Below are 18,444 nucleotides of genomic sequence, written 5' to 3' on the forward strand. Positions count from 1 at the left end.
GCTACACCAGGAGGGGAAGGGTTTTTCTCTCTCGGCTTTTCCATTTTATGAGCACCACAAAAGGGAAGTAAAAGCTTGCAGTGGTGCAATTTCTGGCAGAAATTTCCCTGGACTTAGTTACTAAAATACAGAAATCCAAAACCTCATATCTCTTAATTGTCAGCAATGGAAAACATTATCAAATGGTTCCTTTTCAACAGGTCTGACTTTGGGGGGGAAGCTCCAAACAATAATAGTGAGTTTTTTGTTGAAATATTGAAGGTAATCAAAGTAAAGTGAAATCTATCAGCTACATAGGTGCGGGGAGGCTGGAGCGATAGCACAGCGGTTGGGCGTTCGCCTTTCACACAGTCGACCCGAGTTTGATTCCTCCGCCCCTCTCGGAGAGCCTGGCAAGCTACCAAGAGTATCGAGCCTGCGCAGCAGAGCCTGGCAAGCTACTCGTGCGTATTGGATATGCCAAAAATAGTAACAATAAGTCTCTCAATGAGAGATGTTACTGGTGCCCGCTCGAACAAATCGATGAGCAATGGAATGACAGTGACAGTGACACAGGCAGGGGTAGGGGAAGAAGTATACTGGGGCTCCTGATGGTGGAAAATGTGCACTGGTGATGGGATGGGTGTTGAGCATTGTATAAGGGAGACTTAAGACTGAAAGCTCTGTAACTTTCCACATGGTGATTCAATTTAAAAAATTTTAAAAAAAGATATATCAGATTTTCCTATCTTTTTTGGGGATTTTTGGGCCATGCTCAGCTGTGCTCAGGGATCATCCTGGCTCCTCAGGGGACCATATGTGGTGCCACAGATTGAAACTACATTGACCACATGCAAGACTACAGTTCTGCCTGCTGTCCTATCACTCCATCCCCAATTGTACTATCTTAAGGCTAAATAATACTTCATTTTATGTGTTTACCATATTTTGATAAATTATCTGTTGATGAAAATTTATTTTATCTCACACTTGAATTTTTATGTGTCATAATTGTCAAAGAAATAAGAATAATTAATTTTCATAATATTTTATTTAACCCAACATAATTATTTTAGTGTGAATTACCATAAAGTAGTTCAAATAAAAATACTATGTTTTGTATACTTTATTGTAAGGCTTTGAAATCTAGTGTGTGTTTGTGTGTGTGAGTGTGTTTTGTTTATTGTTTGGGCTACACCTAGCAGTGCTCAGGGTGTGCTTCTGGCTTTGTGCTCAGGGATCACTTGTGGTACGGCTCTGAGGATCATATGTGGATTAAACCTGGTTTGGCTGCATGTAAGGCAAGTACCCTATCCACTGTATTGTCACTCCAGTCCATAAAACCCAGTGTATATTTGATACTTTGAGCATATCTTTATCTGGCTTAACCACACTAACTGCTCTTAGAGTCAGGTGCTCAATAACCACAAGAGGACAGAGGCTACCATAATGGACAGCAATGCTCCCAAGATTTAGTTGGAACCTTTACCTTTATGGATGTTCGTTTGAGCCCCAAACCTCAGCAATGCAAATTATCCATTTAATTTCTAAGACACTTAAGTTTTCTTTTCAGTTATCTAAAATTATATATGTTTTTGCTACATGAATCTTGTAAAAGAAACCGGAAACTATGACATGAATAAGACTTGCCCCAAGACATACATAAAAACTAATTAGAGAGAAAAAAGGCAGTGTATTAGTTATTGCCAGAAGAAAGAAATACACAATGACTACAGTCTAGAAAACAAACTGGAATAGTTTTCCCTCTGGTTTGTCAGATTTTACATTTATTTCATATTACATTTATAAAAGTTAAAAATCATTTTACTGACTCTGATGAGGAAATAGTGCAGAGGTAATGCACTTGTCTTACATGCAACCAACCAACTACTTTTCAATCCCCACTTCTGTCAGGAATGATCTCTGAGCTCAGAACCATGAGTAGGTCCTGATGACCTGTGGGTGTGTCCAAAGAAAATCATTTAAAATAACCATTTAATAAATTATCTTAGCACTGTAGCACTGTCGCCCATTGTTCATTGATTTGCTTAAGCGGGCACCAGTAACGTCTCCATTTTGAAACTTTTTACTGTTTTTGGCATATCAAATACGCCATGGGTAGCTTGCCAGGCTCTGCTGTGCGGACAGGATACTCTCGCTAGCTTGCTGGGCTCTCCTCGAGGGATGGAGAAATCGAACCCTGTTGGCCGCATGCAAGGCAAATGCACCACACACTGTGCTATCGCTCCAGTCCAATAAATTCTTACTTAAAAAATTTTCTCTTTTAAGTAAGATTGTAAAGGCATAATTAAGATTGTAAAGACATAAGATCTGAGCTCTGATTAAAACCTGCATGACTGACCATTGACAGGTTAAGAAGAGGATCATGCATGAAAGAAGAAAGGGTGGCACATATTTATAAAATGACAGCTACCTGATTGCCATGCCTTGTGCTGAATCTGCACACGCCTTTAGTTGCCTGCACCTAATCTAGTTCTCTTGACTTACAGAAGTCAGTTTCCAGTGATTCAACTAAATATATTTAATCATTACTGTGTATGAAGTGAGCAAATTCTTCTTAGATAGTAGAATATAGGAGAGTCTTGAAGACTTAGGTAGGTGTTGAGAAAGGTAAGGCTCGTAATAGGAGGAATGAAATTGGGAAGAGAGAAAGGAACAAATATGACAGCCACAATCTAAATAATAACATTATTTCTTGAATACTTATAATATGGCAGACCTGCACTCAGGATTTTGCATAGCTCTTTTAAACCATATTATTCTAGCTTTTTACATTGTGGGTCACAACCTCATATTGGGTCATACAAATTTTTAAATGGTTTTATTTTTACTTTTAAATATTTATTTCTTTATTAGGGTTTTGTTTTTATTGAATCACAGTGAGATAGAGTTACAATACTGTTCATGATTAGATTTTAGTCACACAAGGTTCTAACACCCATCCCTCCACCAGCTTAAATTTCCCACCACTGTTGTTCCCAGTTTCCCTCCCACCAAGATTGTCTCTATAGCAGTCACTGTTCTTCTTTCTATCTTTTTCTATCTTCTTTTGGGTATTATGGTTTGTGATACAGATACTGAGAGATTATCATGTTTGTCCCTTTACCTACTTTCAACAATCAGTTCTTATCCAGAGTAATTATTTCCAACTATCTTTGTCATAATGGTTCCTTCTCTATTCCAACTGTCTTCTCCCTCAGCACTTGAAGCAGGCTTCCAAGAGTCCTCCTGGCTCTTATTTCTACTGTTTTTGTATACTATTATCATATCATTTTTTAATATATCCCACAAATGAATGCAATCATTCTATGTCTGTTTATCTCATTCTGACTCATTTCATTTAGCATAATACTCTCCATGTTCATTTATAAGTGAATTTCCTGACTTCATTTTTTCTTAACAGGTACATAATATTCCATTATGCAAATGTACCATAGTCTCTTTTTTTTTTTTTGCTTTTGGGTCACACCCGGCAATGCACAGGGGTTACTCCTGGCTTGTGCACTCAGGAATTACTCCTGGTGGTGCTCAGGAGACAATATGGGATGCTGGGAATCGGACCTGGGTAAGCTGTGTGCAAAGCAAACGCCCTACCTGCTGTGCTATTGCTGCAGCCCCCAGTTTCTTAATCCAGTCATCTGTTCTTGTGCACTCGAGTTGTGTTCAGATTCTGTATACTGTAAGTAATGCTGCAATAAAAATAGTACAGATGGCATTTCTGATGTATGTTTTTGTGAACTAAGGGTATAATCCTAGAAGTGGCTTTGCTGGGTCAGATGGAAGCTCAATTTCTAAATTTTTAAGGAATGCCCATATTGTTTTCTAAAAAGGCTGGACCAGTTGATATCCCTACCAACAATGAAGGAGACTTTCTCCCCACATCCACACCAGCACTGGTTGCTCTTGTTCTTTTGGATGTGTGCCAGTCTCTGTGATGTAAAATATGTCATTGTTGCCTTGATTTGCATCTTCCTGATAATTAACAACAAAGAGCATTTTTTCATGTATATTTTGGCCATTTGTATTTCTTCTTTGAGGAAGTTTCTGTTCATTTCTTCTCCATGGGTATTGGATAAATATTTTTTCCCAATCTGTGGACTGTCTTTGTATCTTGGTCACTTTCTTTTGAGGTTTAGAAACTTCTTACTTTAATGTAATTCCATTTGTTTATCTTTGCTTACACTAACTTGGTCAGTGGCATTGCCTTTAGCTTCCTTTAACTTGTCTTAAAGTAAATTTCATTGTGATTTATTATCAGTGCTTGACTTGTATATCCTTCTGATATGCCTATATACATGCGGGTACATAAAAGTTTCTCTGACCAAAAGGGTCATACATAGACACTATTCAAAAAACCATGCTTACAATGGTATCTTCAAAGATGACATGCCACTGGCCAAGCAAGTGAAAATAGAGATAAACAAATGGAACTATCTTAAACTAAGAAGCTTCTGCACTCAAAAAATATAGTGACCAAAGTACAAAGACAATCTACAGAATGGAAAAGGATATTCACCCAGTACACATCTGATAAGGGGTTGATATCAAGGATATGCAAGGCACTGGTTGAACTCCACAAGAAGAAAACAGCCAACTCTATCAAAAAATGGGGTTGAGGAAATGAACAGAAAATTTCTCAAAGAAGAAATTCGAATGGCTAAGAGGCACATGAGAAAATGCTCTATATCACTAATCATCAGGTAGATGCAGATCAAAACAACAATGAGATATCATCTCACACCACAGAAACTGGCCCACATCCAAAAGAACTAAAGCAACTGGTGTTGGCGCGGATGTGGGGAGAAAGGGACTCTCCTTCACTGCTGGTGGGAATGCTGACTGGTTCAGCCCTTTTGGAAAACAATATGGACGATTCTCAGAAAATTAGAAATTAAGCTCCCATTTGACCCAGATATACTACTCCTAGGAATATATCCCAGAAAGACAAAAGAGTATAGTAGAAATGACATCTGCATTTGTATGTTCATTGCAGCACTGTTTACAATAGCCAAAATCTGGGGAAAAAAAGTAGTGCCCAAAACCAGATGACTGGTTAAAGAAACTTTGGTACATCTACACAATGGAATACTATGCAGCTATTAGAAAAGATGAAGTAATGAAATTTGCATATAAGTGGATCAACATGGAAAGTATCATGTTGAGTGAAATGAGTCAGAAAGAGAGAGACAGACATAGAAAGATTGCACTCATCTGTGGAATAAAGTTGCAGAATGGGAAACTAACACCCAATAGTAGTATATTTAAGAACCAGGAGATCTGCCTCGTTGGAAACTGGGGGAAAAGACAGCTGGAATAAAGAAGGGAACACCTAGTAGAGGATGTTGGGTAGACCCACTTGGGTTGAAAGCTGTGTGTCGAAAATAGACTATAGACTGAACATGAAGGCCACTCAATACCTCTATTGCAAACCATAACACCCAAAAGGAGAAAGAACAATAGGGAATGCCCTGCCACAGAGGCAGGGTGAGGTGGTGGTGGATGGGGTAGGGTGGTAGGAGGGATACTGGGAACATTGGTGGAGGAGAATGGGCACTGGTGGAGTGATGGGTAAACAATCACTGTATGAGTGAAATGCAAGCATGAATGTTCATAAGTTTGTAACTGTGATTCACTAATAAAAAATTTTTAAAAAAATTAAAAAGCCATGCTTATTACAACCACAAGGGGAAAGCATTTATTTTTATTCCTGTTTAGAGACTAAGATGCTGAGGCCCAGAGAAATAAATTGGTGAAAGCTCCCCATTATTCAAACTCCAAAGTACTTTCCATCCATCTACCTGGGTGAGGGATTGAAGGGTTCCAAGGTTGTAGGATTTTCCATTTTAAAATATAAATAATCCAGATACCAGAGAGAAAGTACAGCAGGCAGGGTGCATGCCTTGTCCATGGATGACCATGATTTTGATCCCCAGCATATCATATGGTTCTCTGAGCCCACCAGAAAGCCATGAAGAAACCTTGAGCACTCAGGTGTGTCCCTAAAAATCAAATACATCTATAATTTAAAACTAAAAGATAGCCCAGAATTGGACAGGACAAGTTGGTCAAAAGTGACAGGAGTCTTATCACTCTGCTAAGGCAGTGTGGAGCACTTTGCCAGTCTGTGACAAGAACCTATTAAGCAGGAAACACACATGGTGGTACTGAAAATTTTTGCAATATTTCATTGTTTACTTGAGCCAGCACAAAAAGGTTCTTAGCAGGTCTTATATGAGTTTGAACAAATGTCAATGAACACATGCAGCTCAGAGTTTGAATATAGTGCTTAGTCAGTGGCTTTAAGAACCGTTGCTTCAGTATTTACTCTAGGAATTTTAAAGATTTTTGTTTGGTTTGGTTTGGGGTCACATCTGGCAATTCTCATGGCTTACTCTTGGCTCTGTGTTCAGGGATCACCTCTGGTAGTACTTGTGGAACCATATGCAGTACTGGGACTGGAACCTGGACTAGCCCACTTATTTTTTTTTATTTTATTTATTTTTATTGAATCACCACAAGTTACAGTTACAAAACCTTCATGTCTGAGTTTCAGTTATACAACGATCAAACACCCATTCCTCCACCAGTGCACATTTTCCATCAATGTCCCCAGTATCCTCCCCCAACCCCTGTCTCACATCTCCCCCTGTTCCTGTGGCAGACAATTTCCCTCTTGCTCTCTCTATACTTATGGGTATTATGGTTTGCAATACAGATAATGAGAGGCCAGCATGTTTGGTCCTTTATCTGCTTTCAGGCACATATCCAATCCTGAGTGATCCCCTTAGCCATCATTGATTTAGCGATTCCTTCTCTATCCCAGCTGCCTTCTCCTTCAGCTCATGAGGCAGACTTCCAACCATGGAGCAATCTTCTTGGCCCTCTCTCTACTGTCCTTGGGTGTTAGTCTCATATTATGATATTTTATATTTCACAAATGAGTGCAGTCATTCTATGTCTGCCCTTCTTTCAGACTCACTTCACTTAGCATGATACTCTCCGTGACCATCCACTTATAAGAAAATTTCACAACTTCATCTTTCCTAACAGCTGTATAGTATTCCATTGTGTAGATGTACCAAAGTTTCTTTAACCAGTTGTCCGTTCTCAAACACTTGGGTTGTTTCTAGATTCAGGCTATTGTGAACAGTGTTGCAATGAACATACAGGTGCAGATGTCATTTCTACTGTGCTTTATTGCACATTCAGGATATATTCCCAGAAGTGGTATTGCTGGCTGATATGGAAACTCAATTTATAGTTTTTGAAGGAATGCCCATATTGCTTTCTAAAAACACTGGACCAGTTGGCATTCCCACCAATAATGAAAGAGAGTTCCTTTCTCCCCACAGCCATGCCAGCACTGGTTGTTCTTGGTCTTTTTGATGTGGGCCAGTCTCTGTGGTGTGAGATGATATCAACAAATCATTGTTGTTTTGATTTGCATCTCCATGATGATTAGCTACATAGACCATTTTTTATGTACCTTTTTTTGACTAACCCCATTCAAGGCAAAAACTTTACCCCTGTATATCTGTGTCCCCTATAGTAGGAATTTTTTTGCTTGGATCCATCATACCTGACTTTCAAGGCCTAATGTGAGGCTCTTTGAGACAGCTCTAATCTAATCCAATCCAGTGGGAGGATATTGGGCTGCAAATGCCTACGTTTAGAAACTAAACATAGCCGTCATGGCAGAAGTAGAGGGTTAGGGCTTTCAACCCTAGAAGAAGACTCCCATCACGCCATACAGCCTGGCCCATTTTCTCTACGGGCATTTTTCTTCCCTGACCAATTGTAAGAGTCCCTTTGTGTGTAACATGTCTGGATTAGTTTGCTGAACAATTGCTTCGTCTTAGTCTTAGTTAGCCTCTGATTGTCCTTGCTTTTGTGAGTCAAAAATCCTTAATCTTGTCTGAATGCAATTTAATTCCCTAGAGAGCGGAGTCTCTTTAGTCTCTTAGTTTTATAAAGTAAGCACATAGAGAAAATGCATGAGAGCTGACATGGTGCTCCTTTAAAGTTAGGTCAATCTACCAAGGAAATAATTAGGTAAATGTGTACTCCAGTTGGAAAGAGGAGGAGGAGGAAAAGAATTTCACCACAAATTACTCTTAGAACATTTAAGTGGAATTGAATTAGAATGTCAAGGGCCAGAGAGCTCTCTGGAGGTCATTTGATCTAGTCCCTTGCTTACTGTGCAAAGGCATATAGGTGAAAATCTAGCCCCTACTTAGAAAGCTTGAGAGCAGAGAACAAACATTTTACCTAAGCAGGTCCTGCAAAATAGGTGAGAGGACATTGTGATTGAAAGGAAGCTTTAAATCATAGCTGATAGGTAATCTACTCATTAATGAATTGAACACTTTTTTAAAAAATCTCTGCCAAGTGTGAAAGACTGCTTCGTTCAGCTGAGATATAATGGTGAACTTAACAACCAGTGAGAAAGACAGATAAACTGTAAATATAATAAAAAATTGTAAGTATGTAGAAAGGTTGTATTGAAACAAAAAGGATAAAAGTAGATCAGGGAAGAGAATCAGAAGTGTTGAAGTGTGGGCAAAAAACTAATATCTTCATAAATACATCAGCATAAATGACTGTGTTTAGTGCAGGGCAAGTTTTCAATGTATCACTGTATCACTGTCATCCCATTGTTCATCGATTTACTCGGATGGGCCCAGTAACATCTCTATTCCTTCCAGCCCTGAGATTTTAGCAGCCTCTACTTACTCATGTTTCCCAACAATTGGAGGCTCTTTCAGGGTCAGGGGAATTGTTACCATTTTTGGCATATTGAATATGCCACGGGTAGTTTGCCAGGCTCTGCCGTGCAGGTGAGATACTCTTGGTAGCTTGCCAGGCTCTCTGAGAGAGATGCTATATATATTACTGTCTGATTTGTTGCCTACTGTCTGAACTCCATCAAGTATGGTGTGGTAATTATGGAAAGTAGGTAGGAAGTGTCTTATAATGTGTTGCTGCCATGAAGCAGTCACAAGGTCTGGAAAGCAGCCTGGAGCATGGCAGCAGTTGGGTAGTGAAGGTCGCCTGCTGGGGCTGGCTCCCTTGAGTGGGGGGAGGGTTCTCACCCACCTTTCTGGGGCAAACAAGTGAAAACAGCCTGGTGTGGAGTCCAGGTTTTTATTATTGTTATTATTATTATTATTATTATTATTATTATTATATACCTAGTTCTAATAGTGGCCGACAAGAACTAGGTGTACAATATAAAAAAAACTTTTGATAGAACAATGAACCATCTCTGTAATATACATTGGGGGTCCAGGGATTTCCATTCCTTATTCCTGGTTACTCCTTCAAATTTACTGATGTCCTCAATCACATCAACTAGTCACACAGTAAAGAGACTGGACTGACTAAACAGCATGGGTGCTTGGCTGGGACGAATCTCTCTCCACTTCTTCACAGGGACTGAGTTCCTCCTCCTTTTCTCAGGGGTCCAGATTCATTCTCGGTCCCAGTCCCCTCAATGAATACCCTTCCCACTCACATAGTGGCCAGTTACCTCCTTCCTTCCTGTATCTTTCTCTCATCATTTACATTCTTTTTTTTCCATAGGGACTGGCCATTCTGTTACCAAGCCACAGCTCCACAGCTGTGACCTCAGTGGGCATTTTCCTGTGAGGGGTGAGGGGTTGACCTGGATAATTCAAAACCAGTGAGATCCAAGGACATTTTGGGGCCCCCAATCCATGCCCCTGAAGCCACCAGCTGTCCCCAAGGCTCCTGAGGCAGCCTGGGTGTGCACCCACCCAATCTGCTCTGAAGGACGAAGGGAGACTCCCTTTCCCCGTGGAGTAGACACTCTAGAATCCAGCTCGAGGAGCTGTCGGGCGTGGCGGGCCAGGTGCTTCAGGGCTGTCAGAGCCCAGCAGAGCCCTGCATGAAGGTGACCCTTGTCATGAGGGTGAGCCTGGGCTCATATAATAAACTTTTTATACATATAATTTATAAACTATTTATATACATTTATAAATGATTTATACATGTAATAAGCCATTTTATCTCAGTACATTATAGTACATATATCACTTTTTGGCTAGCATCTTCTGTTGGGATGGGCTTGTCTGAGTGTAATAGAAATAAATTTTGTCAAATTTAAGCAAAATGAATTTTATTAGAAAGATGGTGATGGCAAGTTTAAAGAACCAGAGTCAATCAAGAACTGATATGCAAAGAGAACCCTCCAGCCTTACCAACCCAGCAAACACGGGGCTTGGAGAAGAAAGAAGTTCATCTCAGAAACTTATGCAAAAATGATGCAGTGGGATAGAAAGATACATTTGTCCTCAATTATAATATTACTTCTGAGTTTCTATAAACCAAACCAAAATAGATTTGGTTAACAAGAAAAGTTAATTACTGAAGGGGGGTATTATACACTAGATATACATAGTGGCTTATAGGGAATAACTCAATATCCTGCCATACTTAACTAGGTGGGTTGTAATTTAGTAGCATATAATCTATACTATGATTTTCCTATCCAAAAAATGACCAAGTTTTAAGGAATAAGCAGACTGTAGTCACATTTTTGGTAAATTTGCTTTTAAAAACCTATGGATGAATTCAGGATTATGAGGTATCTTTGGAGAGAAAATGATTATCCTATAGGTGGTCAGCTAGTAACAGATGAGGTGAAGCCAAGCCATGCCATCCTGTTGATTTTTGGATCGTCTCTCTTTTCAAACCAAATAAAACCAGCACTAGATAATACAATTACCTTGCACTTGGCATCATTGCATCAAACCCCCTTTTGCTGCCTTTACTGGGATTTGTCTACCTGCTTACAGTTCTGACAAGAACTTTTCTATTCCCAGAGCGAAACCTGACCGCATTCAAGCTGAAAGGTGTGCGTGCTATTAAGACTTGCTGCACTGTGTCTGAGACTGTAATTGCCAGTTCACTGTGATTTACAAAAACTCTCTCATCTGAGACATAATAATTAAGCACACAATAATTCCACTTGAGTCATTTAAGCACTTGATTTGTCCTCTTCCATCTCTCCTACTACTGAAGCTGGAATCTATTTGCCACACCGCCTCTATCTAAATGTCTTTCTTCAAATCTATGGGCACAAAGGTTCTCATACCCTCATGTATCTTCTTTTTTTTTGCACAGAAATCTCATATTTTTTCAATGAATCATGCTTATTTTTGATGTCAACATAATGCAGGTGTTTAAAGATTTAGAGGAAGGATTTAAATCTGAGATATAAATGATTTGGGATTCAGATATGGTAGACCAGAGAGACTTAATTTTTATGACCAAATGGAATAGTAATATATTTAGACATATGGTATTCATGTTATGTCTAATTTTCTTCAGTGTTGTTGGCAGGAAATCCATAGCAAGAGAAATGGCTTTCTTTCCCTTGTGGTTTTGCTTAAACAGGAGAGTCACCAACCAACATTTGCTTCTCACATTGATCCTCTGCTCAGGCTTAAGAGTCACAGTTAACAATAGGATCTTCTTCTGGCAAGTGTCGAGAGAGTTAAACCTATTAAAGTAGAACCTATTATCGATTCTATACTTTGCCATACTTGGGGGATATCTAAAAGGAGGTAGTATGACAATCACTTTAGAGAAGGAAAAATCTGAGTCATAAGGACAATGTGTGTCTTTGTCCTTAAATCCAAGTATGGAGATTTAATTAGATTTCTTTGTCAACTCCTTAAAGACTTCAGCACCAAAATAGAAGATTCAGGTCCTTTCAGACGATGTTCACTGAAGGGTGTGAAGTTTACCTATGTTGGACCAAAACACTGATATCAAACACTGTCTCAACATTTTACACCTTTTAAATTCACTATGCAATAATACTCTGACATGCTTATCATTCTGATTTTACAGATGAGGTAACAGGCATGGAGCTATTAAGTGGTTTACACATTATCACCAAGCCAGTGGCAGAGCATGGATTGGAACCCAGGCTGGGTGAATCCGGGTTCTGTGCTCTCAGCAGCTACACAGTGCCTTTTATTTTCACCTGTACCTATATATAATGTGCATTTGAAACAAAAATATGTAAGTAGTTATTTTTTGCCAAGATAAACCTAAAAAGGGATGCAGGGATCTGTGGTCATGCATTTGGCACAGACTTGGTGCTCATATATGCTTGTGAATTGATTACTGAGATGGGCTCTTTTGCAGTAGGATGTTGAAAAAATGAGTATTTTCAGCTTTACATGAAAACCAATGCATCCATATTACACTTGCCAATTTAGTTTAAATTTATAAATGTATACAAACATATTCAATATCTGTGTGTACTGTCCCTCTCGGAGAGCCTGGCAAGCTACCAAGAGTACCTCGCCCACACGGCAGAGCTGGCAAGCTACCCGTGGTGTATTTGAAATGCCAAAAACAGTAACAACAGGTCTCACAATGGAGACATTACTGGTGCCCGCTTCAGCAAATGAATGATCAACAGGATGACAATGATACAGTGATGGTCTTTGTAGAAAATGTTCACCCATTAAAACAATGCAAATTTTGAAAGCTGTGCTAGGATGTTGAAGTTTTGGAAACATGGATTCTAATCCAAATCTTCTATTTTATAAGTTAGGAATTTAAAGTCTGCTTTGGTAAAGCAGCTTGCTAAAAGTAAAACATTTGACTAGCATTATCAATGGCTTGAACTCTTACTCTCTACCATCTGTCATTCTAATGGTTGTTACGAGGTTTATAAAACTTAAATGTAATTATAACTTATAAGATTAATAGTATTGTTGTTATGTCAGTTTTACAGATAAGAAAAGTAAGGCCTAGAGGTTATAGTTATGAAGGGCAGAGTTGGGACTTGAATGTCAGTCTTGTAATTCCAGAATTCAATATATATTCCTTGCAACTACATTTTTCTACCTTGAATTATTAGCAGTTAATTTCAGAGTTAGGTCCAATCTATGTTTCTTTCCAAATCATGTGTTCTCCTTCTTTCTGTTTATTGAGATTAAATGTGATAAAACAAATTTGTAAAGAAAAGGTTGGAAGTATTATGTTAAAATATACTCTTTCTGCAAAAGTACTTGAAAAGTCTCAAAATAAGTACAGTTCAAAGTAGAAAGCTATGAACATATCTACAACACTAGAAAATGTTCTTCATTTTAATGAGATGATATAATGACAAGGAATCAAAATAAATAATGTTAATGGTACATCTATAAACATTTTGTAATAGCGTGATAATGTTTTCATAATAATATGTTGTAACTTGTTAGAGATGAGCCCAATTTAATTTAGCATCCACTAAAAATTCTCTCATACTTCTTTTGCTTTCCACTTCACTTTCTTTTGTCCTTTTAAATTTTACCAGCCTAGGGTATTATTTTAATGACAAACAGTAGCCTTTAGTAAGCCTATGTCAGAAAGAGTTTCAAGGTTCTCTTTATAAGCAGCTCCTTGATTAACTGCTACCCTTTGGTGATAATAAAATGGAGCGAAGTGGTAACAATCTGTTCTCATTTGCAGTTGAAGATGGTGGTTGCAGAAGAAACATCTACGCTTAATTTGGAGACTCTAAAATCTGATATTATGTAAAGAACTCTGGGACCTAGTAGAGCAAAGCTGCCATGTAAGTGTGACAAAAATCTACTCTCTGGGGAGTCTGATTATTATTTTCTGGATTTTCACTCACCACAGTCATATGAGCCATGTGTTATTGTCTGTTTTAAAGATTTGGGAAATTGAGGCCACACAACCAGTAGTGGGTGGGAACACCTTATGCACTCTTCTGAGAAACATTTTCCTACTCTTCCATGCACCCCAACATTCCCTCCAGGGGCAGAAAGAAAGTCAGCAGTGCCCAAGAGAATCCATGGAACACACACATTCCCGATGATGATCTTTTCCTCATTACCTCTGTTTCTGAAAGACTTTTCTGTAATTAAGGAACTGAATTAATTATTGACAAGGCAGCAGGCCAGCACAGACCAAATATGTCACTCAGGTTGAATATATTCTCTCTACAGTGAGGGTTGGGAACTCTGTGGAGCATTGTTTTCATCTTCTTTTAAGAAATGACTGGAACAATGGGTCAACCCTTAGCATTCTGGTCTTTGGACATAAGACCATTGCCCTCGTTAAGGCCTTTTACTCAAGATATCAGCTCTATTTTACCTTTAAGATGCACTGCACAGAAGGGTTTATCATCTCAGTATGGAAAATAAGAATCTTAAAAATAAAATGGTTTTTTCATTGATAATTGGGATATGTCTTAACTCAGAGGACAGCACTTTATTTAAATAATTGAGGAGGATTTAATAAACTTACAATCATTAAAGAAATGATTGACTCCAAGATTTCAACCTTTTTCAGAAGAGTATCCAAATTCTTTACCGTGGCTAATAAGGCCTTTCATGATTTGTGTCACTTGGCTCTCCAGTTCCCCAAAAGGTAATGATCGCTACCATCCCCAATCCCAAGACCTTCACTTTTTCCACAACTGGAATACCATTTCCGTTCTTCTTAGGGATGCTTCTGCTTTGATCTGGTTTCAACTGAAATATCTCTGTCTCAGAGAGTTACTTCCTTTGCACCTTTTACACATCCCTATAAATGTTCATCTTTACAAAAGACCTTGATTTCCATCTGAATATCTGCACACTGACTTCTTGCTATTGTCTGTGTCTATCAACAAAATGAAAGCTCTTCGAGAGTAGGTTATGGTTTGTGGTCTGCAGAAGTTTTCTTAACACCTCGAGCAACATCAGGAATGTTGTAGTTGCTGAACAAATATTGGTGATTTTTAAATTAGTGAAAGCAACCACATGCAGATTACATATATCTATGTAGAGATGGAACTTCTACCTATATAATGCAATGAAAGTACCCTGAATTAAAAGGGAAAGGGCAGGTATAATGGAAAGAGTCATCGGTGAATTTATTAATATCTAAACTTATTTCATTCTCAATTAAATGCAGTTACCTTCATTAAATATGGTCCATAAGGCCTTTTTTTCCCAAGTTTTTAAACCAATTGACATTGGCTATACCCAAACTTACCTGCTTAAACCCCCTTTAACTTTTCCCCAGCTTCTTCTGTTGATTTTTGCCAACCTGGACCTGTCATTTCCCAGCTTAAAGCATCTCCTTTTTATGCCAGTGTTTTTTTTAAATAAAGTCAAAATCTTTAAAATGTTTTTAGAAAATATTTTACTATGCTGTTTGGGCTCAGATATCTTGCTTTATTGCTTGTCCCTTGATTCCTTCCTCTCTAGACTCTAGTCATTATTCTTCCTGATTCCTGAAATCACCCTCTTCTCTTTTACCTCTTTTATCCCATTTCCTGTCTTTCTGCCTCAAATACCCCTCTTCCTTGCAATTCACCAAACTAAAACTTAATCATCTTTCAGTATTTTGTTTTCATCTTTTATCTTTGATGTAGCGGTCACTTCCTTCTGGGAACTTCCCCAGCATTGCCTGCCTTCCATCACTTTGCACTTGACCTATTGTAGCATTTCTCACACTATAACTTTGCATTCCCTAGTTTGCCTCCTCTCTCAGACCACAGTTGTTCTGCATATCCTTAAATCCCTAGTGTTTTAGCCTTGATGAAGGACTATGTGCAGTTTTACCGAGCACTTCCTTGATAGTAATTAAAAGTAGGCAAACAAATAAAATGAAACGATACTTATTACATGATTCTAAAAGAACTCTCTAGACTGCCTCTTGGGACATTTGACTGTCAAAATGTCTGAGAAGCCTATCCTGGCTAGAAATCACTGTGACCTTCCCTCCTTTCTGAATGATTGCTTACAGCCATTGTAACCCCCTGGGGAGTCTTAGCTCCCAGACCCTGCCATTTAGAGTGTAATGTAAGAAATCCACTTCTGGAAGCAACATTGTTCACGGTGGTACCTTTCAGCACAGTGAAAACTCAAAAAATAGGGTGGTCTCAGCCAAGGGTCAAATTGCAGATACAATGCTTTATGTATTTGGCAGTGCTCTAGAGACAAATACATAATCACAGAGGTATGCAATCTGGTGGAAAATTCAGGCCAGATAGAATGACATGGGTAGACTCGCACACACACACAAACACACATAACAATGAGCACTCTTATTTGTAAAAACCACATTAATGGATGGCAGCTCCCTACCTCTGAAGTGATTTATAAATTAAAATAATTGCCTCTTTGAACTGTTCAGATATTAATTGACCTATCATTAATGTGTACGTAGAGTCTTTAAACCATCCAAACATTACCTAAACATTTTTATTCCCTTTATTCTAGAAATCCCAAAAACCACAAAAATAGGCTCTTTGTTCTGGTGCCAAGGGTCATAAAGGAAAAGCCATCATCTTTGATGACTTTGCAATTCTTATTCTATTTCTTCATCAAATTAATTCTAAGTGAAACAGAGAGTACCCTGAACTTGAATAAGGCTTCCCGCCACTCTCCCTTTTAAACAATCTCATCCCGAAGCACATGGATTCAGCTCTGGCTCAGATTTCTGGTAATGAGACCAGAGCAATTCATTATTTTTTCTTTTATTAATTTAACCTGGGTCCATATCCCAAACCACCCCAGTTTGTGGGCGCCGGCATTTCCTTCCTAGGTAAAATGAGGGAGAAACTAAATTGGCTACTGCCCAGATGTGTGTAGACTGTGACAAGTTTATTGGGGCCCTTCTGCAAGGGTAAAGTCACCTACTTTGAAAGGCAGACAGGAAAGTGCAGTGCAGAAGATGAAGACTGTGGGGCAGTGCTCCTGAACAAAAGGGATTTTTGCCTCCAAGAGTCATTTGGCAATACCCAAAGTCATTCTTTGGTTATTACATCTTAGGGCAAAGGGTGTGGAGAAGGAGGCATCTACTAAACAGAACCCAAGGATGCTACTAAACATCCTACAGTGCCCAATCTCCCACAGCAAAGGACTTCCCAGCCCATAATAGTACTGAGGTCATGAAACCCTGTCCCAGGATCTTATTTCTCTAGATTTGCACCTTTAGGGCTGTGTGGCCCTGGGGAAATATCTTGGTCTCTCTGAGCCTCAGATTTATCTTCCATTAAATAAGGATTAACAATAAAGTGTCTGCATTGTTAACATTTTTCTCAAATCTGATTCTTGGAAAGGTTAAAAAATATATTCTGAGGATTGTGGCAGAGCATTGACTAGAAAGAGTAAGATCCTAAATTTAATTCTTAATATCATTTGACTCATGAACACTGGTAGGTATAAGCTCAGGTGGCCCAGAGCACTATCACACTGAGCAAGGTGGTCCTACAATTTCTAGCTTTGTCAGGTGTGACCCATATACAATATATATAATATATATACACGCATATATATATGCATGTGTGTATTTATATATATACTGGAGCTGGAGCGATAGCACAGAGGGTAGGGCATTTGCCTTTCAAGTGACCAACCCGAGTTCGATTCCTCCATCACTCTCAGAGAGCCCGGCAAGCTACCAAGAGTATTCCGCCCACGCAGCAGAGCCTGGCAAGCTTCCCCTGGTGTATTTGATATGCCAAAACCAGTAACAACAAGTCTCACAATGGAGACATTACTGGTGCCTGCTGGAGCAAATCAATGAGCAACAGGATGGGATTACAGTGCTACAGTACTACATATATATTCTAGTTTTTATTAGTGATTTTAAATGCCATCATTTGAAAATGCAAATTGCCACAAATTCGAGACTGCCAATTTAAAATTTCTGTTCCTGAGCTGGAAAGATAGTATCATGGGCAGGGTACTTACTTTGCATGTAGCTGCTCTGGGTTCAATTCTCAATGGTCCCCCAAGAATTGATATGGTCCCCCGAGCCCAGCAGAAGTGATCTCTGAGAGCAGAGGCAGAAGTAAGTCCTTAGTACCACTGGATGTGGCCCCTAAACCAAAAGTTTTGAATCAAATTTTTCTTTTTCCGTGTGTGTACTATGGAAAGATCCTTAACTCTTTGTGGAAAAAGCAGGGTTTGATGACTTTTCATTTAATGTGACTAATGCTATTTGGAGACAACCGCTGGACTAGAGCCGTTAACAACTGGATTCCATGGAACGTCAAAAGAACGCCTGGCCCACCTACGAGATGGTCAGACTTCTTCATCAAGACCCTGAATGAACGGTTTGATGCTCTTCATGTTCCTGGAGCAAACAGATGCCATCGGGCTACACTAGCATGCGACAGGTACAAATGGAGACATTACTGGCACCCGCTCAAGCAAATCAATGTGCAATGGGATGACAAGTGATACAGTGAAAATTAATTTCAGAATATTAGACTCAAATTTGAATTCTGTCATAGAAAAGTATCAATTATGGATATATACATTTTTGAATCTATATATATTCATGGTTACATGCTAAAAAATAAGGTTAACTTGCTTTAACTCAGTTAGAAAAAAGCACAAACCAAGTCTCCAGTCAGTGACTATTGCACTTAACTTACAATTTTTGCCCCGTTTCCTT

General features: G+C 38.9%; 1 long non-coding RNA gene across 1 annotated transcript in view; it reads left to right on the forward strand.

Annotated features, from left to right (window-relative positions):
• The window catches only part of LOC129404422 (uncharacterized), a 66,195-nt gene extending 51,427 nt beyond the window's left edge, over window positions 1–14,768 (forward strand). The window contains exon 3 of the long non-coding RNA XR_008629853.1: window positions 13,495–14,768. This is a non-coding gene — a long non-coding RNA (uncharacterized LOC129404422). The remainder of the gene's footprint in view (window positions 1–13,494) is intronic.
• The last annotated feature ends 3,676 nt before the right edge of the window (window positions 14,769–18,444 follow it).

This window comes from Sorex araneus, chromosome 4 (assembly GCF_027595985.1).
Source record: "Sorex araneus isolate mSorAra2 chromosome 4, mSorAra2.pri, whole genome shotgun sequence".
NCBI lineage: Eukaryota > Metazoa > Chordata > Mammalia > Eulipotyphla > Soricidae > Sorex > Sorex araneus.